At 40.0% G+C, this 12,890-nt stretch overlaps 1 long non-coding RNA gene across 1 annotated transcript; it reads right to left on the reverse strand.

The window, feature by feature from the left end:
* Positions 1-2,930: 2,930 nt before the first annotated feature.
* On the reverse strand, positions 2,931-9,908 carry LOC117526900. The gene is made up of 3 exons (XR_004565380.1): positions 9,822-9,908; positions 6,395-6,398; positions 2,931-2,942 (listed from the first exon to the last, which is right to left on the reverse strand). It is a non-coding gene; the product is annotated as an uncharacterized LOC117526900 (long non-coding RNA).
* Between the last annotated feature and the right edge of the window lie 2,982 nt (positions 9,909-12,890).

Below are 12,890 nucleotides of genomic sequence, written 5' to 3' on the forward strand. Positions count from 1 at the left end.
AAGAACTGACATGGATGACCTGATGCGCTCATATCACTAACGCATCAGCCAGCTACACATGTCCCTCTGTCCAGCGCACACTAAGGCGCTGGTGACTGCATTGCAAAGGTGATATGTGGTTTTATTTATTACAAGTGAGGGTAGCCTGCCAAAGCATGTGCATTGTGGTGGTGTATTGTGAGGTGATATTCTGCATGACACAATATGTGTTCACCAGCTGCACATAGTGATGATGCAGCAGTCAGTTGCAGCTTTAACTGCATGCCCATTGTTGTGCGTGCTGAGATGTGGTTGGGGCAATCCGGTTTGTTTTTATTTTCCCCATGTCGTCATCATTTGCAGACAAACGTGCAGCACCGTGTCTTCCACATGGGTGACTGGAGCATATGTGACTAAATGTGTTCCACAGCGGCTGTGTTGTGGAGTAGCACAAGCTGCAGGGCCGCAACACTGGCCATGGGCAGTGGTCAGCACTCTCCCTTCTTGATTTTGAATGACATCCAACCAACTGTAGTGCTTGTGTGAGCATGTCATTCAATACAGACATCACATGATCAACGCGCGACATGCCCACCTTCCCATTGCAGCAACGTGCTCACGACTGCAGGCTGTGGGGCAGTTATTAATATTTTTTATCGAGTGAATGCAATGCGCTTCTATAATTACTGGACCTAGCTATGAAAGACAGTGAGACAGGAAAAAAATGACACTGAAAGAAAAGATGGATATACAGCATTTCTTTAGTCAAGGACCACTGAGGGAGCACGAAAGAGAAAGTGAGGGTGAATTTCGCCATTACGATAACTCACGTTGTGTATGAGTTGTGTGTCCTGCTGGTGATGGTCTGGCTCACCCGTCGAAGTTAGTCAGAATTGTGTGAAGAGTGTAAGGACTGTGGTTTGTTGTGGAGACATGGCAGAACACTGTCACGCTGAGGATGCTGCTGCAACACTATGAGAGGAAGAGACTGAGATTGATGCACACCACAGTGGATTGTTTTGCGTGTCTTTCACACGTTTTTTTTTTTTTTAAATACCTGAACTGAGTAACTCAAGCGTGGGCTGGCTGCCGCACCAATTTAGTTACTGAGGAGGTCATGGTGACAATAAGAGGAACAGGTAGTGAGTCAGGTACACAAAAACACTGCCTCACCAAGAGATAGGAAGGCCCACACATTCAGGCAAAGAGCAAGTTACTCTCATATTAATCATCACAGGGGTGAAGGGGTGACTTCAGATTAGGGACTGGCTGGGCCTGGTAAGGGGTCGGTTAGAGTACAGCTTAGAGTTGTAAAATGTTATTTTGGAGTTTTTCTAGTGAACAAGAGGACTGCCCCAATGCGACTTTTGTGTTGCAGAGCAGAATCTGTTGTTTGTGTATACATATACATAAAACAGCATTTCAGAGACTCTTCTTGGGATCCTGGAAAACATCTCTGCTTAGGACTCCATAGTTAATTAATTAATTAATGGGGGATTTCAAATGCTGAAGTACAGTGATGATGGAATTTGGGGAGTGACTGGGAGGATCCCACTGGCAGTAGATGGCAGTGTTCATGGCAGTGTGATCAGCCACACATTCCCTAAAAGTGATGAAGGACTTAAACAGAATTGTCACCTTTTTTTTAACAAATGAAAAAAATGACATATTTACAAATACAGATTTATTTGTAAAACCCACCACACTTTTCAGTAACTGTGTTATATCAACCAGCCAACCACTGATGTCAGGAAACTAAATGAACCCATAATGAAATGCGGCATGTGTGTCTAAACGCTAAATCCTTCAAAATTAGTGTGTTATTTGAAAACTAAAACATATAGCTGATATTTTCACTTTGTAAAACAAGATGTGATGTTAATTTCAATAACAATTAGCTTGTTTAAAATTATAACCATAAGTCAAAACTGCCTGCCTGTGCAAGACTCCAGTGAAATGACCGGCAGGTCTGTATGTGTGTGTTAAGAGAAGTTATCTTTTTTTCTTCCATCCTTCCCTCTTTCTTTCTCTCTGGTAGTCAGCTCTCCTCTGTCAGCAGAGGTTAGAGCTCTACCATTCATGGCTGTCTGAATGAGACAAAACATGTAACAGACAGGCACTAAAATCTTTTATTTCAGACTTTACAAATGTTTTTTAACTGTTAACCTTTATTTACTATGCCCGCAAAAAAAATATGTTAGCGGTGTAAAAGTTATCAGAACTAAATTTATCGGAAGCTAATTGGTCTGCTGATGGTTTTCAAAGTTATCTGGAAAGCTAATCCACTAATGAAAATGTTAGCTTTGATAATTAGACCTGCAAATGTGTGTCTTGGATACTCAGGTGAAGAGACGGGTGGAGCTGTCAACTGAGTTATGGACAGATAGTGGGGATAGCCATGAACTGACCTGGAACACCAAAATATAATGATTTCCTGGGACGAGCACGTCTAGATGGCCTTCACACTCACATATACGAAGAGACTTCTCCTGCTTTCCAAGAGATGTCAGAGACATGGAATGTAAGCGGTTCAGTCACTGAGGGACTTGGAAAGATGTCCAACGTCGTCACAGACACAAGTGATGGAAATGAAATTCCTCCATATATAGTTTCTGGGATCACACTCAGGGACAGCGTGAGAAGCTCAAATATCTGAGAGGGACTCTGAGTAGAGCTGCTGCATCTTTGCACGGAAATGAGCCAGCTGATGTGGTTAGAGCATCTAGTGAGGATGTCTCCTGATTGTCTCCCCAGGGATGTGTTTCAGACACATCCAACTTGGAGGAGGTCCAGAGGAGGGATCCCCCCAGAAATATTTTTAGGACTTGACCAAGGATAGGAAACTGTGGGTTGAGATGTTTGATCTACTGCATGACCCGGACCCAGATAAGAGGCAGAAAATGAATGAGTATAGAGGACAAATTTCTATGAATTTAATATTTTGTTCAAAATTTTCCCAGGTGCTTTTTAACAGAGCAAGGACTTTTCAACACAGCATCCTAGTTTTATTTATTTATTTATTTATTTATTGGATGATTACATTATTTTAATCTGTACAGCCGGTCTGCTCTGTGTAAACATGATCCTATCAGATATCAGAAGGTAAGCATTGGGTCCTGTTTCGTACATGGTAAGAGACCGCTTCAGAAAACCAGGAGCTGTGTGTATTTCTCCAGGTAAAACGGGAGTTGTATCAGGAAAGGTCCCGACGTGAAACTTGTGCCAAATCCCAATGTGGATCTGTACTGATCCACTGTGGTGAGCCTGAGTAAATGGGAACAGCTGCAAGCCAAACCACATTATTTTACAACACAAAAACTACCAGGGTCAAAGTTATTATCCCCTTAAGAACTGACTTTTTTGTTGAACCACAGCTCAAATCACTGTTGTGCAGTGATGTGCTTTAACGTTGTAATGCACAAAGCTTGCACAATTGATTTAAAACTCTGTGTTATCTTCCAATGTACACAGTATAAAATATTACAAAGAATTTGAGCTGACATCATGGAAAAAAAAAGAAATTCAAATAAGTTCCATCCATTTATTCATATAGCATCAAATTACAACAAGGCTTGAGAGGTGGTGGCGTAACGGTTTGCACGTTGGACTGGGATGCCAGCGATCTGGGTTTGCTTCCCAATTGCAGCCACACTCTCAACTGGCACTCTCAACAACAGTGCTAGGGAGGAGTGAGAGACACGTGCCGTGGGCCCTTCTGGAAACAAGCTTTGTGCTTTCATTGACTACCCACGTTAAATATGATCCACTTCTTCTTCTTCTTCTAAAGATGCCTCAAGGTGCATGACATGGGTAAGGTTTAATCCTTACAACCCCGCTGAGCAAGCACATACAGTAGTGGTCAGAATAATAGTAGTGCTATGTGACTAAAAAGATTAATCTAGGTTTTGAGTATATTTCTTATTGTTACATGGGAAACAAGGTACCAGTAGATTCAGTAGATTCTCACAAATCCAACAAGACCAAGCATTCATGATATGCACACTCTTAAGGCTATGAAATTGGGCTATTAGTAAAAAAAGTAGAAAAGGGGGTGTTCACAATAATACAAGTAGAAGCATCTGCTGTTGATGCTACAAACTCAAAACTATTATGTTCAAACTGCTTTTTTAGCAATCCTGTGAATCACTAAACTAGTATTTAGTTGTAACCACAGTTTTTCATGATTTCTTCACATCTGCGAGGCATTCATTTTGTTGGTTTGGAGCCAAGATTTTGCTTGTTTACTAGTCTGCTTGGGGTCACTGTCTTGTTGAAACACCCATTTCGAGGGCATGTCCTCTTCAGCATAAGGCAACATGACCTCTTCAAGTATTTTGACATATCCAAACTGATCCATGATACCTGGTATGCCCAACACCATAGTAGGAGAAACATGCCCATATCATGATGCTTGCACCACCATGCTTCACTGTCTTCACTGTGAACTGTGGCTTGAATTCAGAGTTTAGGGGTTGAGGGACTTTGCAAGGGATTCTTGCAAATAAATTAGCTTCACACAGGCGTCTTCTAACTGTCAAAGCACTTACAGGTAACTCCAGACTGTCTTTGATCATCCTGGAGCTGATCAGTGGGTGAGCCTTTGCATTCTGGTTATTCTTCTATCCATTTTGATGGTTGTTTTCCATTTTCTTCCACGCGTCTCTGTTTTTTTTTTTTTTTTTTGTCCATTTCAAAGCATTGGAGATCATTGTAGATGAACAGCCTATAATTTTTTGCACCTGCGTATACGTTTTCTCCTCTCCAATCAACATTTTAATCAAACTATGCTGTTTTTCTGAACAATGTCTTGAACGTCCCATTTTTCTCAGGCTTTCAAAGAGAAAAGCATGTTCAACAGGTGCTGGCTTCATCCTTACGTAGGGGACACCTGATTCACACCTGTTTGTTCCAGAAAATTGACAAACTCACTGACTGAATGCCACACTACTATTATTGTGAACACCCCCATTTCTACTTTTTTTTACTAATAGCCCAATTTCATAGCCTTAAGAATGTGCATATCATGAATGCTTGGTCTTGTTGGATTTGTGAGAATCTACTGAATCTACTGGTACCTTGTTTCCCATGTAACAATAAGAAATATACTCAAAACCTGGATTAATCTTTTTAGTCACATAGCACTACGATTATTCTGAACACTACTGTAGATGACAGTGGTAAAGAAACCTCCCTGTGGCATTTTTGAGAAGAAATCAGTTTAGTGTTGAAAAAAAAAAAGATTTGCTGAAGCTCACAATGCAGGAGGAGTTATCACAGCATTTCCAGCTGTCAACAACTGGAGAGAGAAGTATCATCAAGAAAGTCAAAGAGAGCCACACAGTACAGAAAAAGCCTGGTAGAGGTAGGAAGCAAAGATTTCAAAGACTCTGGGAAGAAGCCAATCACTACAGCTGTGGACAGGAATGGACTGTGAGGTTGCAGACCAAGAAAAACTCCACCTCTGCAGAAGAGACACCTTCACACCAGACTGAAGCATGCTGGAGATTATGCATACTCAAAAGTTCTTTGGCCATAGAGATGTTGTTCATGTTTGGAGATAGAAGGGAGGTGTGTCTAACCCAAAGAACACCATCTGCACAGTGAAACACAGTGGTGGAAGTATTATGCTGTGGGGATGCTTCAGTGCATCTGAAACTGGGAATCTTAAGGTGGAAGGAGTCATGAAGAAAGAAGGATATGTGAAGATGTTGAAAGAAAACCAAGCAGTCAGCAGCAAATCTGGGTCATTACTTTGTATTTCAGCACAACAGTGACCCAAAACACACATTGCTGGTGAAGACCTACCACCAGAAGACTAAATTGAACATTATTGAGTGTCCAACACAAAGCCCTGTCTTGAATCCCATTTAAATTCTGTGGGGTAAACTGAAGACTAAGGTCCATGCCAGAAGACCATCAAATCTGGAGGATCTTGAGAGATTCACCAACGACCAGACTGGGATTCCTCAGGAGACGTGTCTGAGACTTGTTAAAAACTACAACAAGCAACTGCAGGCTGTTACCCAGCAAAAAAAGACAATTGGCTACAAGAATCAGGGAGCTAATAATTTTGACTGTGGTAGTTTTTGTTTTTTGTGAATTAATTTTGTTTATGTGCACAAAGTATAATAATGTAAGCAAACAAAATAAAACAAGGATGTTTAGAAATGTGTTGAAAATTCTTTGCTGTGTTAAAAAAAGCACTTGGGAAAATTTTGAAGAAAATGTTACATTTCAGAGGCGGCTAATAATTTTGTCATTTGGATATAAGCCATGTTCCCTGATTTTCTGTGTATTGAAACACAGTCCTGAGCCTGAAAAACACGTCACTAAAAATATAGACAAGAAAAATCATACTTAAATTTGAAATTTATATTTTTGCCTGAGGCCAAAATATAGCCATCAGATATTGCACAGGCCTTGTGTCTGTCTGTCCATCTGTGCTCAGCATAAGTCCAGTCCTATTACTGCCAGAGTCTTCAAACTGACCGGGAACATTCTTGGGACACAGACTTTGAACAAGTTCAAAGATGGCTAATCTTGACCCCTTGTTTCTTATTTTTATGCTAATATAGCCGAGGGTATTTTAGCATGTGTTATATTTATTAAATTCTGATGTGTTTACAAAGACAATCTTCAAAAAAAGCTTTGATATAAAAAACTTTGATATATTTTTTTAATATTCATATTTTACAAGACAATCATGACATTTATCTTAATGTCAGTTTTTTGTGGTGTTCTTTGTCTTTTTTAACACTGACTGCTTTGTTGAAACTGACTTCATTGTTGTTTCAGTTTGCATAGTGATTTGTATATAATTTGTATAATCTGAGTGATGTCACTTTTTCTACCCAACCATCCACACAAGCCCTTATTTGTATGATAGAAGGCTTATGTGGGCAGTGGAGCATAAACATAGAAATATAAAGAGATAAGATGTTCAAAGGAGCTGTATTTTTGTCATCACTGTCCACCATGTTGGTTAGTCTGTACTTAGTGCGGCAGTTGCTCCTTATTTCCACGTAACTCTGAGTCCATTAACAAATGTTTACCCATACATTTCTGTGGAAGCCTCAATGATATGTGATGTCTGTGTGTAGTCACCTTTTGGCTTTTTTCTCTGAAAATATCTCAATTATGTTCAGTGTTGTCACAGTTACTTTAAAAAGCTACTTTTTTAGTTACTTTTTTTGTTCCTTTATACTGTCACTTCATTAGCAGCTTCATGCAGTTACTTTATTAGGAGCTGCTGACAACTTTTAACTAATAAGGTAACTCGTAATCTAACTTGGTTACTCACTCGTAATCTAACTTGGTTACTCTTACGATTGAGTAACCAAGTTAGATTACGAGTGCCGCAGGGCTCAGTTGGGGTGCAGCAGGGCTCAGTAGGGGTGCTGCAGGGCTCTGCTGGGTCCTTTGTTGTTTATAATCTATATAATGATATAAGTGGGTGTCGAGTTCACTGAGATGTGTCCTTTTTCGGATGCTACAACTGTGTTCTGTAGCGGTGAAAATCTTGAACAGCTTCTGGACATAGTGGAAGAAAGAATGGAAAATTTAAGGTTTGGTTTGATGCGATAAGTTGTCGCTCACCTTGGGAAAACTAAATGTATTATATTTGGAAATAAACAGGCACCCAAATGTAAAAATTTAACTATAAACAATAAGGAAATTGAGTTAGTAACAGAGAATAAATTTTTTAGGTGTTATAATGATAATAAACTTAGCTGGAAACCACTATAATTATGTGAAATCAAAATTGTCAAAAACTATAGCCATTTTGTATAAAGCCAAAGACCTACTGCCGCAAGAAGGGTTACTTACTTTATATCATTCTCTGATGGTACCATATATGACACATTGTGTTGAGTCATGGGGAAACACTTACAAATCAAATACCAATCCAATATTCCTTTTGCAAAAACGAGCCATACGAATCATCTGCAATAAACAATATCATGAACCAACTCATTCTCTATTTGTGTCTTTAAATTTATTAAAATTCATAGATTTGGTCGATTACATTACAATTCAAACTTTATTTCGAGCGAAAAACCAAGCCTTACCGAGCCATGTCCAGAGTCTGTTCCGATTGAGGGAATCCAGATATAGTTTAAGAGGTTGTGCAATTTTTATGAAACCACCAGTAAGAACAAATGTAAAGGTTTTTGTGTGTCTGTGGTTGGGATGAGGAAATGGAACAAATGTCAACAGAGGTTAGAATGAGTAGTACCTTAGTAAGATTTAAGAAACTACTCAAAAAGAACATCATGTCTAAGTATCATAAAGAAGCAAATATAATTGATTTATATGGAATGTTCAATTTATAAGTGGGACTTATTGTATATTTGAATGTGTGGGTATGTATATGCGTATGTAGATATATAGATATGGATAGGTGTATATGTATATGTATATAAGTGACTGTGTATATGTATGTATATATTTATGTTGTAAAGTATATACGTATGTATATAGGTATATATGGCACAGCCCAAGCAGAGGGTCACCCCCAAGAGCCTGGTCTGCTTGAGGTTTCTTCCTTATAGGGAGTTTTTCCTCACCACAGTTGCCTAGTGCTCGCTCTGGGGGTTGGTAAGTTTAGTCCTTACTGGCGTAAAGTGCCTTGATTCGACTTTCTTGTGATCTGGTACTATATAAATAGAATTATAAGTGAATAGTATATTGATGTGTATGTCTGTGTGTCGACATGTAGTAGTGAATTTGTATTTATGTAAATATGACTGATTAGAATTGTTGGACTTGTACTAGCAGGGGTGGGCGCTAATAAGCTTTGCTTCAGCCCACACCCTTTCGGACTCACTAGTTTTGTCTGTGTTTGTTTGTGGAATTGTTCATTTTTTTTCTATTTGAATATTTTGTGTGCCGAATAAAAAACTTTGTCACTTGTCACTTTGTCACTAATCAGCAAAGTAACTAATCAACAAAGTAACTAACAGTTACTTTTCTGAGTACTGAGTACAATCTTAAAAATAACCAAGTTTGATTGTATGAGTTACTTTATTAGTTACATTCAGCAGCTGCCAACACGTTGTCTACAGCTGCTAATGAAGTAACTGTATTGACGCCTTTACGGTGTCAAATCTCACATGTAATCACGTTTCGTTGTCGGTGTAAACATGCGTTTGCGGGCGGTGGAGTGGACAAGCAACAAGCAACTTGTTTGCAACACTGCTTCGTTATGAACGTGAGCTCAACTAAAATATGTATTTAGGTCTTTAACTAAGATAATGATAATCGTGAGTCTTTAATGTGAGTTTTATAAAAAAAAAATTAAAAAGCGTGTTGCTATTTGGGTTGCGTGTCATGAACTGGTTCTTTTTGGGTATCCTTAAGAAATGATTCGATCCATCATCATCAATAGATACATTGATTACAGACCCTGCAGCAGGTCTGTATAATCAACCGTTTCTGCAGCGCGGCTTTGCTTTGAACCTTAAACCAATGAAGCAGTGCTTCTATCTTCGATCTGCTGCTTTGTTGGTTCTCTGTTTTATTTAGCTTTATCTTAATTTTTCCCTGCTAAAACCCTAAAGAGCATATGTCTGTGAGTAATATTTACCTTTTTTATGTTAAACCGACCTGTTATGGTCTTCTGAAACAGTTGATAAATGTATTTTATAACTTAAGAATGGGACCGATGCCAACGTGTTAGTATGTCTATGGCATTTTCAATGTTAAAGTTAGCATTAAGCTGAGCCATTATCAAGCCTCCCTCCCCAGCACGCAAAGGATTCTGGGATACTGTAAAACCGTGAATAAAAGTAACTGTATAGAGTAACGAATAAAGTAACTTTTCAAAGTTGATGTGGCAACACGGGGAGGCGAGCCCCGAGCGGGCTCTCGCTTCTAGCGTCAAGCGCCCGGCCCACGCCGGGTGTGACCCACTCCGGAGACAGTGGCAGGTGAGGAGTTTGTCTGGGGTGGTGCACCTGTCAAACGGTAACGCAGGTGTCCTAAGGCGAGCTCAGGGAGGACAGAAACTTCCCGTGGAGCAGAAGGACAAAAGCTCGATTGATCTTGATTTTCAGTATGAATACAGACCGTGAAAGCGGGGCCTCACCATCCTTCTGACTTTTTGGGTTTTAAGCAGGAGGTGTCAGAAAAGTTACCACAGGGATAACTGCCTTGTAGCGGCCAAGCGTTCATAACGACGTCGCTTTTTGATCCTTCGATGTCGGCTCTTCCTATCATTGCGAAGCAGAATTCACCAAGCGTTAGATTGTTCATCCACTAGTAGGGAATGTGAGCTGGGTTTTGAACTTTTGCACTGGGTTTCACATATGCACTGTATGCCAAGGAGATAGCGATGGTAGGGTCGCAAACTTTGGAAAGCTAACAAGCTAGCTCCTTCAATTCAGCTGCTTGACTGTCACTCATTGGAAAATAAGGTAGATGCCTCCAAGATTTTGGAGCATACAGAGCAATAAAAATGTCCTGTCCATAAAAGAGAACTTCATAGCAGAGGGCAGAAGGTGCATTGTTGCGTTGTGTTGTTATGACTCCACCCATTTGCTCCCCTCAGGACGCGAACTCACGATCTCCAGCATGGGAGTCGGACTCTCTATCCAGAAAGCTAAAACCCAGGGCTGTTGGCCTTGTGACCAGAGAATCCTTTTGAGCTGTTGGGAGTGAGGTTTACTAACTACATCTGCACAGCGACACCTGCTGGCCTCCATTACACTCACCCCCCTAAACTCACTCCCATCCAGGTACACGGCACCATTGTAGCGGCTGCACTCTGCATTGTGTTGTTATGACTTTGCCCATTCACTCCCCTCGGGACGCGAACTCATGATCCTCGGCATGGGAGTCGGACTCTCTAACCATGGTCAGAGAATCCTTTTGAGCTGTTGGGAGTGAGGTTTACTAACTACATCTGCACAGCAACACCTTCTGGCCTCCGTTACACAAAGGACATTTGTGCTTCAGTTTACTGCTGGATCTTCTTGGTTTGTAGTGTGGTGCAGCCAGTTAGTGTTGTTTGCAACATCAACCTGGTTAGCCAATGTTACCAGCACCAGTTGATAAGCAACACAATAATGCTGAAAAAGCATCCGACCTTTGACTGCAAAAAATGCGGTTACTCACCTGGGGGTCTGTAATCCCATACAACGTGTGAGGTTCAAAAGCACAGGTAAGCAGAGTTCATGGGCACTGGCAAGAGCACAGTCAAAAAACAAGGCAGGGTCAAACACGGGCAGGCAATTCTTGTGGTTAGTCATCTGGGCATTTTAATCTGAAGGGGCGGGTTTTGTCAGTGAAAACGTCGCTGAGCTCAATACAATTGCATGCAATTTGGTAACTTTTCAATAGGGTCAGACTCATCAATAAAGTCAATTTTATGTACAAATGTTCATTTCAGGTCAGCTTGGTGTATACATCTCGCCGTTCCAGGCAATGAGAGCTGTCAGCTGGCTGATAGAAGTTTGAGACAAAAGTAAACGGGCTGATTTCAATAGACACTCAATACAGCCCGAGCGAGTTTTCACCAAATGGCCAATTGCAGAAGTACAAATTCTCGCCTTCAGATTGGCCACTTTGCCGAAGTAATGTAGCGCCAACCTCAAGAATTGAATAAATACTAGTCAAGGCTGTGGTTCAAGGCTGGAACACAGACAATAAAGTCAAATGAACTGGCAGAGAACATAGAGCAAACAGGGTTTAAACTAAAACCTATTTGTACACACGTATTGACACATGTATTGAAAAAAATTGCACTAAAAATAAGACAATAAAATAATTTTGAAAAAAATATTTTAAACATAATTTCATATTGATGTATTTTTGAATACAGATAAACTCATTTAACATTTTTCTAAATGGCATTCTATTGTGCTGGGAAGGTGATGGTCTAGTGGTTAAGACATTGGGCTTGAGACCAGAAGATCCTAGGTTCAAATCCCAGTTTGACTAGAAAATCACTAAGGACCCTTGGGCAAGGCCATTAATCCCCTATTGCTCCCGGTGTGTAGTGAGCGCCTTGTATGGCAACACCCTCACATCAGGGTGAATGTGAGACATTATTTGTAAAGCGCTTTGAGCATCTGATGCAGATGGAAAAGCGCTATATAAATGCAGTCCATTTACCATTTTGCTGAGTATTATTAACTTTTGCATGCTTTTTATTCCATATAATTTGCATATATTTTTGCATAATGTGAGCAATGTCACTCTCGGTGACAAGAGGAAGTATCATGCTCGGCCCCGTATCTAGTCCATGTCATGGTTTTGTTACTTGTTTGCTTCCACATTGTTCGTTTACCTACTGTCTTTGATCATCTGTTTGTTTTACTTTTGTCTTATGTTGAATTAGCTGTTAATTATAGTTTTGCACATGAGTTCATTCTAGTTTCGTCTTTGCCTTTACTTTCTTGTTGAGCTCTTTTCAGTTGTTAATTTGTTTCCTGGTTTTATTCTTTGTTCCTTTGTGTTGGGTCTTCTTTATTTTATTTCCTATTTAGTAGGACTTGGGTTTTGTTCATCTTTGGTTTTGGTATTTTCTTTTGATCACTGTGGTTTTAGGTTCATCTTCTTGTCAGGTCCTGTTCACTTTGCATTTGTCAAATTGCACTATCTTGCACCAGCTTCTCTCCTTCATTCTAATTCTGTCTGTTTTGTCTCACTGCACTATCTTGTGCCAGCTTCCCTCATCTTTGATTCATCCGTCCACACCTCTTCCTGAATGTTCTCCACACCCATGTTTGTTTTCCCTCATTTTCACCAGTGTATTTAAGTCTGCCAAGGACGTAATAAAATCATCAGTGTTTATTATTTATTTGTCTGTCTGTCTTCATATCAGGATTACGTCAAAACTACTTAACAGATTTTAACTAAATTTTCACCACAGATAGACCACAGATGAACCCACTAAATATTGGAGGTGA

The sequence above is a fragment of the Thalassophryne amazonica genome, chromosome 15 (genome assembly GCF_902500255.1).
Source record: "Thalassophryne amazonica chromosome 15, fThaAma1.1, whole genome shotgun sequence".
NCBI lineage: Eukaryota > Metazoa > Chordata > Actinopteri > Batrachoidiformes > Batrachoididae > Thalassophryne > Thalassophryne amazonica.